Below are 15,560 nucleotides of genomic sequence, written 5' to 3' on the forward strand. Positions count from 1 at the left end.
CACTATAGTTTTAGGAATTGAATTCCACAGTTTAGGAGCATGGTTCAAAGAAAGCTGACCTGCCAATTATCTTTTGGGCAATAGTTTAAATTTAAGAGACTGGTGGAAGAAGACTCAAGCAGGATTATAACAACAAAAACTATTCTGTGATGTACTCTGGTCCCAGGCCAGTAAGAGCTTTAAAAAAACAAGTAAGAGAACTTTAAAATCGATTCTAAGAGATACTAGGGAACTAGCCTTTTAACAGTGGATAGAAGCTGTCCTTGAGCCTAGTCGTACAGGAACAGAGCGCTGTCGTGAGCCAAATTTTATCTCTCAACTCAAAGAGGATTATTTGCTCATTGCCAAATAAAAATTGGGGTACCACGGTAGCAGAGTGGGTAGCACAACACGGTTACAGTTCGGGCCATCGGAGTTCCGACATCAGCCACACATCCTCCCCGTGGAATGCGAGGGTTTTCTCCCACAGTCCAAAGACAGAGCGGTTAGTAGATTAACCGGTAAATTCCCGTGATTAGACTTGGGTTGGAATCACATTATCAAGTTTAATATCACTGCCATATGTCGTGAAATTTGTTAAGTGGCAGCAGTACACTGCAATACCTAAAAAAAACAGTGAATCACACTAAATATATATTTAAATAGCTAAATTAAATAAGTAGTGTAAAAATAGAAATAAAAAAGTAGTGAGGTAGTGTTCATGGGTTCAATGTCCATTCAGAAATCGGGTGGCAGAGGGGAAGAAGCTGTTCCTGAATCATTGAGTGTGTGTCTTCAGGCTCCTGTACCTCCTCCCTGATGGTAACAGTGAGAAGAGGGCATGTCCTGGGTGATGGGGGTCCTTAATGACGGATGCCGCCTTTTTGAGTATCGCTGCTTGGAGATGTCCTGGATAATGGGGAGGCTAGTGCCCATGATGGAGCTGACTGAGTTCACAACTTTCTGCAGCTTACTTCGATCCTGCACACTGACCTTCCCTCCCCACCATACCAGAAAGCCTATACTCGCTGTATCTCAAACAACCAATAAGTAAATAAAACGGTACATCCATCTTCTGTGGAGGGGAATAAACAGTTGACATTTTTGTGCCGAGCCGCAGGAGTCTCGACCCAATACATTGACTGTTCACTTTCCTCCATCGACACTGTCTGACCCGCTGAGTTCCTCCAGCATTTTGTCTGTGTTACTCTGACCATCGACACTGTCTGACCCGCTGAGTTCCTCCAGCATTTTGTGTGTGTTACTCTGACCATCGACACTGTCTGACCTGCTGAGTTCCTCCAGCATTTTGTGTGTGTTACTCTGGCCATCGACACTGTCTGACCCGCTGAGTTCCTCCAGCATTTTGTGTGTGTTACTCTGATCATCGACACTGTCTGACCCGCTGAGTTCCTCCAGCATTTTGTGTGTGTTACTCTGGCCATCGACACTGTCTGACCCGCTGAGTTCCTCCAGCATTTTGTGTGTGTTACTCTGACCATCGACACTGTCTGACCCGCTGAGTTCCTCCAGCATTTTGTGTGTGTTACTCTGACCATTGACACTGTCTGACCCGCTGAGTTCCTCCAGCATTTTGTGTGTGTTACTCTGACCATTGACACTGTCTGACCTGCTGAGTTCCTCCAGCATTTTGTGTGTGTTACTCTGGATTTCCAGCATCTCTTGTATACATACATCTCCTTTTGCTACTCGTGTGATCTGGCTGTCCCATGTACCTTTTCACAACAGTAACTCAAATGCAAAAAGGTGCTATACAAATTCAAACTTGTGCACAAATAACACAATAAAGCTGGAAGACTTGTGTATCGTAGGAGCAGAATTATGCCGTGTGTCCTTTCGAGTCTGCTCCACCATTTCCATCTCAACCTCGCTTTCCTGCCTTCTCCCCATAACCTTTAATGCCCTTACTAACCAAGAACCTTTCAACCTCCATTTTAAATCTACCCAATGACTTGACCTCCACAATTGTCAGTAGAGATGAATTCAAGGTTTAAGTTTCGAAGTAAATTTATTATAAAGTCTTTTTCTTCGGTTGTCCATCGAAATCCAATGATGACGTCCACTCCTTTAACGTGAGATCTTTGATGACTATACAGTCCTATCCTGGACCCACAAGCTCTATTGCAGGTGGGACATGTACATGTGATCGTGGTGGCAACCATGACTGCATTTCTCCTGGCTCTCTTCTGGTTGTTCTTTCCATCTCCAGAATACGAACCCCGTCCCTACACAGCTGTCACCAAGTGGTACGGTCAGCAGCAACATCCTCGGGTCCTCGGATCTGATCCTGCACTTCCTTAAAGCATTCTTCATCTGATCCTTATAGCACTTCTTCAGCCCTCCAGAAGGTTTCCAGGGCGCAGGCGCCTGGGCATGGTTGTATGGAAGACCAGCAGTTGCCCATGCTGCAAGTCTCCCCTCTCCATGCCACCGATGTTGTCCAAGGGAAGGGCATTAGGACCCATACAGCTTGGCACCAGAGTCGTCGCAGAGCAATGTGTGGTTAAGTGCCTTGCTCAAGGACACAACACACTGCCTCAGCCAAGGCTCGAACTAGCGACTTTCAAATCACTAGACGAATGCCTTAACCACTTGGCCACACGCCAATACAACCAACATGACGTAGCTGGCTGTATAACACTCTGCGGGGTAGCTGACATGGGGGCATCCTTATCACATGCCCCAGCCACTGCAGCTGCCGCTGGGTGATCATGGCCTCAATACTCCTGTAGTTGGTCTTTACAAGTATTTCAGTGTGAGGCACCCACTCACGCCAGGTAATTCCCAGGATGTGCTGGAGGCAGCTTATGTGGAAGCGCTCCAAGGACTTGATGTGACGGCTGTAGGTTACCCGAGCTTCACAGCTATAAAGGAGGGTGGTGACACAGACCGCTTGGTATACGGCGACCTTTGTGGAGGGACGAAGTACATACTGTATGTCACCATATACAACCTTGAGATTAATTTTCTTGCAGGCATTCACATACAAAGAAACACAATAGAATCAATGAAAAACCACTCACAACGAGACGAACAACCAACCGGTGTGCAAAAGACAACAATTTGTGCAAATACCAAAAAAAAAGCAATAACTATCAGAATCTGAGTTGAAGAGACGTTGAAAGTGAGTGGATAGATTGTGAGAACAGCTCAGTGTTGGGATGAGTGAAGTTGAGTGAAGTTTTTCAAGAGCCTGATCGTTGAGGGGTAATAACTGTTCCCGAACCTGGTGGTGATGAAGTTCAGGTGTAATTATCCTTCAACCATACATGAATACCCATAAATACAGTCAAACGAAACAGTGATCCTCTGGGGTCAAGGTGTAAAACACGGCAGCAACAAGGCACCTATAGAACATATACGATGGGAAGTCACACACAGCACAAGGCACATATAGAACATGTACGATGGGAAGTCACACACAGCACAAGGCACATATAGAACATATACACTGGGAAGTCACACACAGCACAAGGCACCTATAGAACATATACGCTGGGAAGTCACACACAGCACAAGGCACATATAGAACATATATGATGGGAAGTCACACACAGCACAAGGCACCTATAGAACATATACGATGGGAAGTCACACACAGCACAAGGCACATATAGAACATGTACGACAGGAGGTAAACAGACAGTCACAGGAATATATACATTTTTTCATTTGCCTGGTGGAGAGAGAGGCGGGTCTGGATGTAATTATGCAGGCAGTGGGACAATGATCCCTTTTGTGTTGATTGATTCCCATTACTGGAGATCCAGTGTCTCTCAACACAGCCACTTTGATCTGGCCAACGCCTTCACTAACCTGGTCCAACACTACTTGGCTTTATTGGGAGCTCCCTCCTTCTTCCATCTATCTTAAGGTTTAGGATTATGAATATGCTAAGGGTTTTGGGAATGGTAGGGTGGTATGTATATGTATGTGTGTGTGTGTGGGGAAGGACAGGGGTCCTGAGGCTCCTGTACCACCTCCTGATGGCAGCAGCCAGGAGAGACCATGTCCTGGATGGAAGTGTGTATGGAATGCAGAAGATAGTCTAAGTGAAACAGGTTCTTTCCTTTTTCTAACATCTAACCCCTTAATTTTATGCACCCCATTTAATTCTTCCCCTGAATCTCCTCTGTTTCAAATAAGGCAACCCCAGCTTCTTTCATTTTTGCTGATACTGATTACATTGGATTCCAGTGGAACTTCCGGGAACAAAATTATTTGCGAGCGTATAGGGAAAATGTTCTAGGGTGGGGGTGGGGGGGGACTCCAAAGTACTTTTAACAATAACATCTTTTTCCTCTTTATAAAGGATGTTCAAGATTGTTTAATGCCATTTCCAGTACGCAAGTGTAAAGGAGAATGAAATGAGTGTTACTCCGGATCTGACGCAGTGTACGGTAGCATAGTGGTCAGCACAGTGCTTTACAGTGCCAGCGACATGAGTTGGTAGGTTAATCGGGTAATGGCCTAATTCTGCTTCTATGTCTTATGGACTTACTGTAAATTGTCCTGTAATTGGGCGAGGGTTAAATCAGAGGATTGCTAGGCGACGTGGCCTGAAGGGCTGGAAGGACCCGTTCCACATTGTACCTCAATAAGTAAATCAGCTGGCATAGAAATGATAGGTTGAATAGCCTCAGTTTTTGCTATATTGTGAATGAATATTGACCCATGAACCTACCTCACTACCTTTCGAATTTTCTATTTTTGCACAACTTATTTAATTTAACTATTTAATACAAATATCATCATCATCATCAGGTGCTGTGCCCAGTTTGAGCTTTGACTGCCATGGCCCACACACTCCTGTTTCGGGTCAAGTGGGTCAGTTCATTGGTGTTCATTTCCAGTTCTCTGGCTGCTGTCTCCATCATCATTTGTCTTTGTCTTCCTCTTGCTTTCTTCCCTTCAGTCTTTCCCATAATTACTGTGCATTCTAACTCCTCTTTCCTAATCACATGTCCAATGAAGTCACATTGCCTTTTCATGATCTCATACATTATTTCTCTTTTTGTGTTTGCTCTGTTCATGACATCCTCATTAGATATTCGTTTTGTCCATGATATTCTTTGTATCCTCCTCAAAAACCATATCTCTGCTGCTTCAATTCATTTCCTCATGTTACTAGATATTGTCCAACTATCTGAGCCATATAACATAACTGGATAAGCGTAACGTTTCAGTACTCTGAGGCGGGTTGTCATGCCTAGTTTAGTATTGGTCAGTATACTCTTCATTCTGTAAAGGTGTCTTTTGCCATCCCTATTCTTCTTTTGATGTCCATGTCGCATCTGCCATCTGATGATACCCAGCTTCCTAAGTAGCAAAAATTCTGTACTTGTTTTATGTCTTATTGAAACGTATAAAATTCTAAAGCGATTGGACAGGCTAGATGCAGGAAGATTGTTCCCGATGTTGGGAAGCCCAGAACGAGGGGTCATAGTTTGAGGATAAAGGGGAAGCCTTTTAGGAACGAGATGAGGAAAAACTTATTCACACAGAGAGTGGTGAATCTGTGGAATTCTCTGCCACAGGAAACAGTTGAGGCCAGTTCATTGTCTATATTTAAGAGGGAGTTAGATATGGCCCTTGTGGCTAAAGGGATCGGCGGTATGGAGGGAAGGCTGCTGCACCTATTTTCTATGTTTCTATGTCTTCGCCCGTTTATTTTCAGCTTACAGATAGGATTCTCCTTCTTTTTGGATATCATCATACATACATATATACATACAAATATACTTACTGTAATTCATAGTTTTTTCTCTATTATTATGTTCTGCTGCCGCAAAGTTAACAAAATTTCACGACATATGCCGGCTGATTCTGTGCCTTATGTTGAGATCAGAAAGGGTTAACTGTGCTCCCAGCCGCTGGATCTCGGACGATTGGCGTGCATTATAGCCAATAGAAATTCCGCCTTCTTAACATATTCATAAAGCGCTCAGCCAATCACGGAGCGAGGAGGGCGGGGGCGGCGGATTAAAGATCGGAGCAGAGCGCCTGCGTGCTATATTGTAACTTGTGCGGACTGTAGCGACCTGCGGGCGAGTGTTGCAAAGTGGCGGCGATCTATCCGGGAGAGAGGCAGCAGGAAGCATTAAATTATCTGCCTAGGGGAGGGTGGAGGGGGGGTGGAAGAGGACCTGTCTCCAGCTCCCAAGGGTGGGGAAAAAGGGGAGCACAGGGACTGATCATTTCACTGGGCTTGTGGATATTACAGGAGGCACTCGAGGATTCAGCTCCCGAAGCAGACCCAGTAAGTCTCGTCTTCCTCGATTTCTTGGTGTGGGAGGTCGGGATTCATTGTGAAACCTACAAAGCGGGTGTTTACAGTGGCTTTTGAAGCCGACGCGATGCAGCTGCCCCCGGGCCGAGGCACACACTCATTGTTTTCAACCTCATCGGCGCTTGTTTAGCGCTTCCCGAGACATCCTTTCTGTGTGATGCTCAGATTTGAGGTGGAGGCTGTTTTAATGGTCGAGGTTCTTGCTGGGAGAAGGCTTGGGGAAGACATGGGCTGGTTGGAGTGTGAGTGTGCGGCGGCCGGAGAATGGCTATCGATTTCTGAGCCACTTTTGAGGGGAGTTGATGCTGGGCACCCCTATCTTGCCGGGGCACGAGTGGAGATGAAGCCCAGCGAGAGGCAGGCGAATACGGCGTTGTGTGATTGTTAGGCAGGGAGTGGGAGGGTGGCTGAAAGGGGGGAAGCGAGCAGGTTTCGGCTATCTAGGGTTTAACTTTTACAGTGTCTGACTACTTGAGAGGATTTTTTAAATATATGCATTCCATGCATATGTTTTCCCTGACTGTTTAGCATTCCTTGTGGAAGTTTGTGAAGGATGGTGGGGCATTTGGAATAGAGGAGGGTTATCCCTTCCCGCCTTGGTCGTAGCAGCTACCAGTTAACGAAAGGAAAAAAAATAGCAAGATCGTGAAATATCTCTCAGTTGTTTGTCACCACCTGCTGCCGTTTGCACTCTCTTCTAAGAGGCAGACACAGATCCCAGGCCGGCGCTCCCAGTGCAGCGCCCAGGGACTGTGCGTGTGGTGTTGTCGCTCCGGTGAGAGGGGACACACGCTCTCGCTCATTCGCCGTGGATTTGAACGCTCCCAAGGCAGCGCTCCACGAGAGATCTCCCCGCTGTTCTGTACAACGACTTCACGTAAAGCCAGCGCCGCAAACAAACACACACACACAATGCGGGAGGAACTCGGCAGGTCAGACAGCATCTATGGAAGGCAATGAACAGTCGACGTTTCGGGCCGAGACCCTTCTTCAGGTCCCGCTGACAGGTCTCGGCCCGAAACGTCGACTGTTAATTCCCCTCCATCGATTCCATGTTCTATGATTCTGTCATGGTCATTATGCTATAAGTTTATTGAGTATGCCCACAAGAAAATGAATCTCGGTTGTATATAGTAAAATGTATGTACTTTGATAATAAATTTACTTTGAACATAGAAGTCAGGAATAACACAAAATACTGGAGGAACTCAGCAGGACAGGCAGCATCTGTGAAGGAGGGATTAAAAACAGTCGATGTTTGACGCCGGGAACCTTCGTCAGTCCTTATGAAATGTCTCGGCCCGAAAGCTGACATTAGTTCCTTTCCATAGATGCCGCCTGGCCTGCGGAGTTCCCCCAGCATTTTGTGTGTGTGTGTTGCTCCGGATTTCCAGCGTCTGCGTTGGAAATTTTATTACTGAGTTTTATTACTGAAATCCAGCTGCGTTTTGGGATCTTGCTGTGCACACAGCACGGGGGCAAGGCCCTGGGGCCCGTCGTTCCGGGAGTCAAGTTAAACTCCAATTCCTTCTGTCTGCAGTCGGTCCAAATCGCTCCTTTATTCACGTGGCTATCTAAAAGCCCCTTTCAACGCCACCATCGCACCAGGGTATCTGCCGCTCAAAGTGCCCCGCACACCCTCAAACGTCACCCCCACCTCCACCCCCGGCCTCAAAGCAACTCGACTTTTGGTGCTTGCCGTTCGTGAGGCGGACGGAGTGATGTGGAAGCGAGTGTATTTTAATCAATTCAGGAATTCGGAAAACAATTCGCGTTCTTAAGAGGTCTCGGGGTTCGATTACCGAGGGTGATGGAGACATTCGGCACTTCTGTGGCGGAGGCGGCTGCTAAGTTTTAAGTCCATGCCCTGTCGTTGGACGTATCATTTCCTGTCAGAGTCACCTTATGTACAGGCACTCCCGTGCTGGGCGTCACTTTATGGCCCCGCAACCGATCTATGTATAGAAACGCCGTCAGGCACCTCCGCTCCATCCGCCGAAAGCCGAACTGCCCCGCGGCCAAAATTCCCATTGCTATTCTGACATGTCGGTCCTCTTGTGCCAAGATGAGGCCACCCTCGGGGTGGAGCGGCAACACCTTGTGTTCCCACCGGGTAACCTCCAACCTGATGGCATGAATATCGATTTCTCCTTCCTGTAAAAAAAAATCCTTTCCCTTCCCTCTTCTATTCCCCACTCTGGCCAATTATCTCTTCTCGCTTCCCGCTGGGTCCCCTCCTCTTTCCCTTTCTCCTCTGGTCCCCTCTCCTCTCCTATCGGATTCCATCCTCTGCAGCCCCTCACCTTTGCCTCCCCCCACTTGGTTTTGGGTCTCAGCCTGAACGCCGACTCTACACTTTTCCATCGATGCTGTCGGACCTGCTGAGTTGCTCCAGCGCTGTGTGTGTGTGTGTGTAGCAATAAGGATAATGATACATTAAACATAATTACATAGGGCGGTGTCCAGGAGTTCCCAGCCTGGGCTCCACTGATCCCTTAATGGCATAAACAGGTTGGGAAATCCTGGACACTGCCTTGTGCATTCACGTTAACTGCATCTGTATGATTGTGTTCTTTATCTTGTGTGTTTTTCCTGCTGTATCCGATCCCGAGTAACAATCCTTTACACTTGTGTACTGGGGATGACAGTGATCAATGTCGGACCTAAGGAGAAGCTGTTTCCCCTTCAGTGGGGTTCGGTTACCAGAGGTTTAATTGGCAAACTATTAAGAGAAGAAATGTTTCTGTGTGCAGTGAGGTGTTGTACAGGTTCAGTAATAACCTTCAAGGGGGAATGTGACACAGCGCGGGGCTTGGAGAGGAGAGGGGACAAATTAGGGAGCACTTTCACAGCTCAGGTGCTGTGGATCACTTCGCCCCCGCACCACCACCCCGGGATGGTACTTAACCATCGCCTGTGTTCACTGACCCCGAGCCAGTGTCAGGTCCAGCAACACTTGAATCCTTTTGCAGCCTTGAGAGCCCCTCTGTCTCTTCCCCTTGATCTTCCAGGAGTTTAAATACCCAAAACAGTGACACCACACAGTTTAACCCCCCCCCCCAGTTTCTTTAGTTTTCAGGCCTGTAGCTTTGACGTGTTTCCCTGTTTCCACTGTCATGTCACAGGGTAGAGTCATTTATTTATTGAGATACAATGTGGAAAAGACCCTTCCGGCCCTTAAAGCCACACTGCCCAGCAGTCCCCCGATTTAACACTAACTTAATCATGGGACGATTTTCAATAACCCATGACCTACCAACCGGTAAGTCTTTGAACTGCAGGAGGAAACCCACAGGGTCACGGGGAGAACATACAAACTCCTTACAGGCAGTGGTGGGAATTGAACTTGGGTCGCCTGTACTGTAAAGCGTTGTGCTGACCACCACACTACACACAGAAACAGGCCCTTTGGCCCATCTAATACATGCTGAACTATGATTGTGTTGGCGCATGGCCAAGTGGTTAAGGCATTTGTCTAGTGATCTGAAGGTCGCTAGTTTGAGCCTTGGCTGAGGCAGCGTGTGTGTCGTTGAGCAAGGCACTTAATCACGCATTGCTCTGCGACGACACTGGTGCCAAGCTGTATGGGCCCTAGTGCCCTTCCCTTGGACAACATTGGTGGCGTGGAGAGGGGAGACTTGCAGCATGGGCAACTGCCAGTCTTCCATACAACCTTGCCCAGGCCTGCGCCCTGGAAACCTTCCAAGGCACAAATCCATGGTCTCATGAGACTAGCGGATGCCTAGATGATTCTAGCTAGTCCCATCGACCTACACGTGGACCAGCAGTAGACACAGAGCACAACAGCACAGGGATATCAACTGAGAGAGCACGTTTCTGTTCATGCTGTTTAGCCTTCCTGGTAGGCTTTGAAGTCTGTGTTTCTGTGCCTGCTTGAGGAAGAGCCCATGTTACTCCAAAGGGTTAATGACCAGAGTTCCTTCGGTTGAGAACAATTTTATTGGTGGGTGGGGGTGGCAGGTGGAGTGGTATGAAGAAGCAGCATAAGGTCTCTTTTTTTCCCCCCTACCTCCCTCCCCATCCCCTCCCATGGACGTTATCTTGAGTAAGTCTTGCTTAAAGGGCCCAACCTCAAGCCCCCAACTCCTGCTAAATCCACACTCCCTCGTTACTGGGCTAGGATTGTCAGCTCTGACTTGTCTGAGTGACTTTCTGAAGTGGGCGTTGCTCCTGGAATGTGACCCCCGGTGGTGATAGAGCTCCAGTTCTTAATTTCTTTTCATTAAACTTTTGAGCTCCCTGCCTCTCAATTAAGATTCAAAGTATATTTATTTTCTAAGTATGCATGCTGTATACCACCCCGAGATTCATCTTCCCCGCAGACGGTCACGAAACAAAGAAGAACTATGGAACCTGTTCAGAGAAAGACATCAAACCCCAACGCAAATGCACAAACAACTCAAAAAATACGAACAGAAGATATAGAATATAAAACACCGAGCCACAAAGTACTTGAAACAGTTCAGGAATGTTCGGTTTCAGCTGACATTAATTTGGTGTCCTCAGAATGCCTCCGTTTTGTAGCGTAGAGGTTGGAGAGGGAAGTTGTTTGGGAGAGTGCTGTCATTCACCACGCTGTCGACTCTGTGTATTGAACCATTCAGAGCAAATATTCTTCCCCTCTCATCCATCACTCACCTCTGCCATTCAATCTTTCACCCACACCCTGCACATAGTGTCTGAATGTCAGTTTGACTAGCTAAAAAACACCTGGGAGTGCACAGAGGACTGTTGAGTGGATCCGATAAGTTCGCTGGTTTCGCTTGATGGGCTGAATGGCCTCCCATGCTGTTGCTGTTCTGAAGGCAAAACTTGTCCTGGTCTCCTGTATCCTTGTTTTTTTAAAAATAATCCTTTTAAATTATGGCCCTTCCTATTGCAGACAATGGAATATCTCCAAATGCAATGCCATGTAATTATCCCATTCCTGCACTCCCTCTTCCACTCTGTGTAATCTCAATCCCTCCCACCTATCCAGCTGATCCCAGGCTGAGGAATCCCCTCCCTCTTTGTGCTTGAGGTGCCCTTTCTCACCTCACCTGTCTGTAGGAAGTACTGCGCCAGAGTCTTGGATTTAGTGAGCTGTGGGCGTCCTATGTCAGGTCTGGAGGTGTGGGGACACTAGCAATCTGCCCACCACCAAATGCTGGAGGAACTCAGCAGGCCAGGCAGCATCCGTGGAGGGGAATAGGCAGTCGGCGTCGGGACTGGAAAGGAAGGGGTGAATGGGGGTAGGAGGAGTACAGGCTGGCAGGTGATTTGGTGGGGGGGAGACAGGAGATGAAGTAGGAAGCTGGCTGGTGAAAGGTAAAGAGCTGGAGAAGGAGGAATCTGATCGAGGAGAGAGGATCATGGCTGAAAGGGAAAGTGGAGGGAAACAGAGGTGATGGGCAGGTGAGAAGAAAAAGATGTGAGCGAGTGACCAGATTGACGAATAGAAGAAGAGAGAAGGGACAAGGGGTAGAAATTGGAGGGAAATATTGAGGTAGTTTGTTAGCAGTGTTCTACACTGAACCAGCTGCTGTACTGTGCAAGAGTCTCGGGCACGTCAGTCAGGGAGCCCTAGACTTGTCGTGATTTTATGTATTACACTGTACTGCTACCACAAAAAAAGCAAGTTTCATGATGTATATGTATGATAAACCTGAGAGTGGGAAGGGGGCAGGGAGGGGTGGATCATGGTTGTGAAAAGGGGGAGGGAGAGCGGAGGGAGTGGGAAGCACCATAGAGACATTCTGTAATGATCAATAAACGAGTTGTTTGGAATCAAATGATCTTGCCTGGTGTCTCAGGGCTGGGTGTGCCTGCACTTGTGCCACTTTTCGCCCCTGGCTCTCCCTCTCTGCCACCTGTCCCACACCCCTCCCGCGGTGCTCCACCCTCGCCATTCCCAACATCCTTTGCTCCCGCCAGATTTACAAGTTCACTCTCTGCTCCACTTTGACAAATAGAGTACCATGCAAAAATCTTGGGCAGCCCAGCCACAGTGTTTGTGCACTTTTGTTCTCGGTATTTTGTCCCCCTTCCTTTTGCACATAGGTTGTTTATTAGTCTTTGTTTTGTGTAGCCTTTCATAAATGCTATTGTATTTATCTGTTCTACTGTGAATGCCTGCAAGAAAGTGTATCTCCAGGTGATATATGGTGACATACACTCAGTGGCCACTTTATTAGTTACACCTGTACAACTGGTTGTTAATGCAAGTATCTAATCAGCCAATCATGTAGCAGAACTCAATACAATAAAAGTATACAGACATGGTCACCAGGTTCAGTTGTTGTTCAGACCAAACTTCAGAATGGGGGAAGAAAAGTGATGAGTGACTTTGACCATGGTGCCAGACAGGGTGGTTTGAGTATCTCAGAGTCTGCTGATCTAGGGTCTTCACGCACAACGGTCTGTAGAGTTTACAGAGAATGGTGCGGAAAAACAAAAATAATCCAGCGAGCAGCAGTTCTGTGGGTGAAAATGCCTGGTTACTGAGAGAGGTCAGACTGGTTGAAGCTGACGGGAGGGGGACAGTAGGTGTGCAGAAAGCATCTCTAGACACACAACACGTCGATCCTCGAAGTGGATGGGTTACAGCAGCTGAAGTCATGAACACACACTCAGTGGCTATTTTTTTAGTAGCCAGAGTGTTTACACATTTTTACTAATAAATTTATTTTGTACCTTTTACGTTCCTGTGGCATTTGGTGTGTGTGTGTTACCCGGACGCCCTCAGACATGCAGTGCAGAATCGAGTCGTTGACCGAATCCCTATTTCAAGGACGGGACTAAACCAGCTTGCTCGGTGGGGTCAGGAGGCTCCCTGACCTGAAACCATCTGAAACAGTGGGTGTCTCAAGCAGTTTGCAATGACCTCTCTGCAGATCTGCCGTGCCTGCAGAACTGTCGGCTCCCCAGACTCTGGTACGCCTGCTGTGCATTGTCTTGCATCTGCTGAGGCAGGCAGGCTGTGCACACGCAAATGCACACAATCCACTGAGCTGGCAAGTGTGAGTCACGAGCCTAGTGTCACCCAGGGATGGCTCTGCTTATGGAGTCCTCTTCTGCACCGCTGTCCCTCTGTAATGACGGCATTCCAATGTCCGTGAACTGTTGCATCTTCTGCGTTTCTGTTGAAAGCGCTGAGACAGGACAAACCCACTGCACCCTGTCATTGTCCCACAGCAACGCCCGCAGGAGCTGGAGGAACTCGCTGGGTCAGGCACTGTCCACGGAGCTGATGCTTTGGGTCAAGGCCCGTCATCAAGACTGGAGCACAAAGGGGACAGAAGCCAGAACATGGGTGGGGGTCATCTTCAATTCTCCATTTTGGCCTCTTATCTCTACTCCTCACCTGCCTGTCACCTCCCCCTTGCTCCCCTCCTTCCTCTTCTCACATGGTCCACTCTCCTCTCCTGTCAGCTCCCTTCCTCTCCTCTCCAGCCCTTTACCTTTTCCACCCACCCGGCTTCTCACTTCACTCCCCCCTCCTCCACCCACCCACTTGCCCCCTCACCTACCCCCTGCCAGCTTCTACTCCTTCCCCTAGCCCCACCACCTTATTCGAGCTTCTGCCTCCTTCCTTTCCAGTCCCGATGAAACTTCAACTATTTATTCCCCTCTGTAGGTACTACCTGACCGGTAGAGTTTTCTTTTGTGTGTGAGTCGCTCTGAACTTCCCACATCTGCAGAACCAGTGGTTTGAGAGGCAATGTGGCTTTTGTTATTGATGAAGTCATTGAAGTATGAAAGTAGAGGGATATTAATCTGTTACTGGATAACGTTTCAAATCCCACACACAGCTATTGTTTTTTTTTGCACGGTGACAGGCCCAGTCAGCCAGTGAGACTGTGTGACCCAGCTACACCTTTGTGACCAATCACCCATAGGCACGGTAGCATAGTGGTGCAACGCTCTACAGTGCCAGCGATCCGGGTTCGATTCCCGCCACTGCCTGTAAGGAGTTTGTACGTTCGCCCCTTAAGTGCTCGACTTTCTTCCAGATGCTCCGGTTTCCTCCCACAGTCCAAAGCTGTACAAGTCAGCAGGTTAATTGGCCATGTGGCTGGAATTGGAGGGGAGGTCCTGTTACCGTGCTGTGTCTCTACGTATAATATCAAGTAAATGAACCTACCACCCCGAATGTTTTTGGAACCCATATTGAGGGAGGCTGTATTGAATGCCTCGTGGGTCAGTTTCACGGCTGGTGCACTCACTGTCTGCCCTGAGGATTGGTCGTGACCCCACCCCCCGCCCCCTGAGTCAGCAGATTCTGAAGTCGGATGTTCGAAGGGGCAGGAGGAAAGAGTTTCGATGCCCCGTCCCAGTATATGTGAATTGGCGAAACCGGTGTTGGGGCCCAGCGTTTGGTGATTGGCCTCAGGCCGATGAACCGAAGTTGAGGCCTGATGGTTCAAGCCCTTGTCAGCAAATATCTGTGAGCCCACCAGGGAAGTTGGCACATCCAGGAGTCTGCTGGAGGCCAAAGACAGCCTGTCCTGGGTGTGTGCATGAGAGGGAGGACCAGGGCTTGTTTTGTTGCTGGTTGTGTTCTGCGTTCTATTGACCATCGTGGCGACACTTGAGGTCTGCTCCCCAGTGCATCCTTACCTGTTGGTCGCTAATACAAACGACACATTTCACTGGCACAAGTGAAAAACAACTCTGAATCTTGAAAGAGTCTTGTGACCAATACACTGTGTGTCTCCTCTCAGATTTGTTGCTTTTGACCCTAACGTTGGCTATTTGCTCAGTCCCGTCAAGCTGACATCCTGCCGTTAATTGGCTCCAGGTACGGTGCATCGCAGTGGGAACCTTGTCTGTGCAGCAGTGACGGAGTGGGGCTTTCCTTTCCCCTACCACCTCCACTCTCCCCTTCGTGTGCACTTGTATGTATAGATTTTGTGTTTCTTTTTAAACCGAGTCACTTCACTCAGCAATGAGCTGGGCTCCGTTCCCAGAACTGACTACTAAGCCATGTCCATTATCTTCTGGCTGTGGCTGGTTCGAGTTTAAAAGAGGAAACTTGCTCTTGGAGCTTTATTGAAAATAGATAACAATAGAGGCCAGCAAATCTAGGAGTTGTTCCCCTAACACAGACTCTGCAGATGCCAGAAATCCGGAGCAACACACCGCCATCATTCTGAGGCGAGTTGTATAATATCATCATTCTGTGACACGGGCGATCGTGGTCTTTCCATGACCATGAATATTCTTGGCAAATTTTTCTACAGAAGTGGTTTGCCATTGCCTTCCTCTGGGT

At 48.0% G+C, this 15,560-nt stretch overlaps 1 protein-coding gene across 3 annotated transcripts in view; it reads left to right on the plus strand.

Moving 5' to 3' along the window:
• The window catches only part of numbl (NUMB like endocytic adaptor protein), a 238,207-nt gene that overhangs the window by 45,642 nt on the left and 177,005 nt on the right, over positions 1 to 15,560 (plus strand). For 2 of the 3 annotated variants that reach the window (XM_063063506.1, XM_063063505.1), the window contains exon 1: positions 6,042 to 6,259. The exons of the other annotated variant lie outside the window; for it this stretch is intronic. The gene's annotated coding sequence lies outside the window, so the exon portion shown is untranslated. Of the gene's footprint in view, positions 1 to 6,041; positions 6,260 to 15,560 lie in introns of those variants that run through there. 3 annotated transcript variants of the gene reach the window in all.

The sequence above is a fragment of the Mobula hypostoma genome, chromosome 12, assembly GCF_963921235.1.
Source record: "Mobula hypostoma chromosome 12, sMobHyp1.1, whole genome shotgun sequence".
NCBI lineage: Eukaryota > Metazoa > Chordata > Chondrichthyes > Myliobatiformes > Myliobatidae > Mobula > Mobula hypostoma.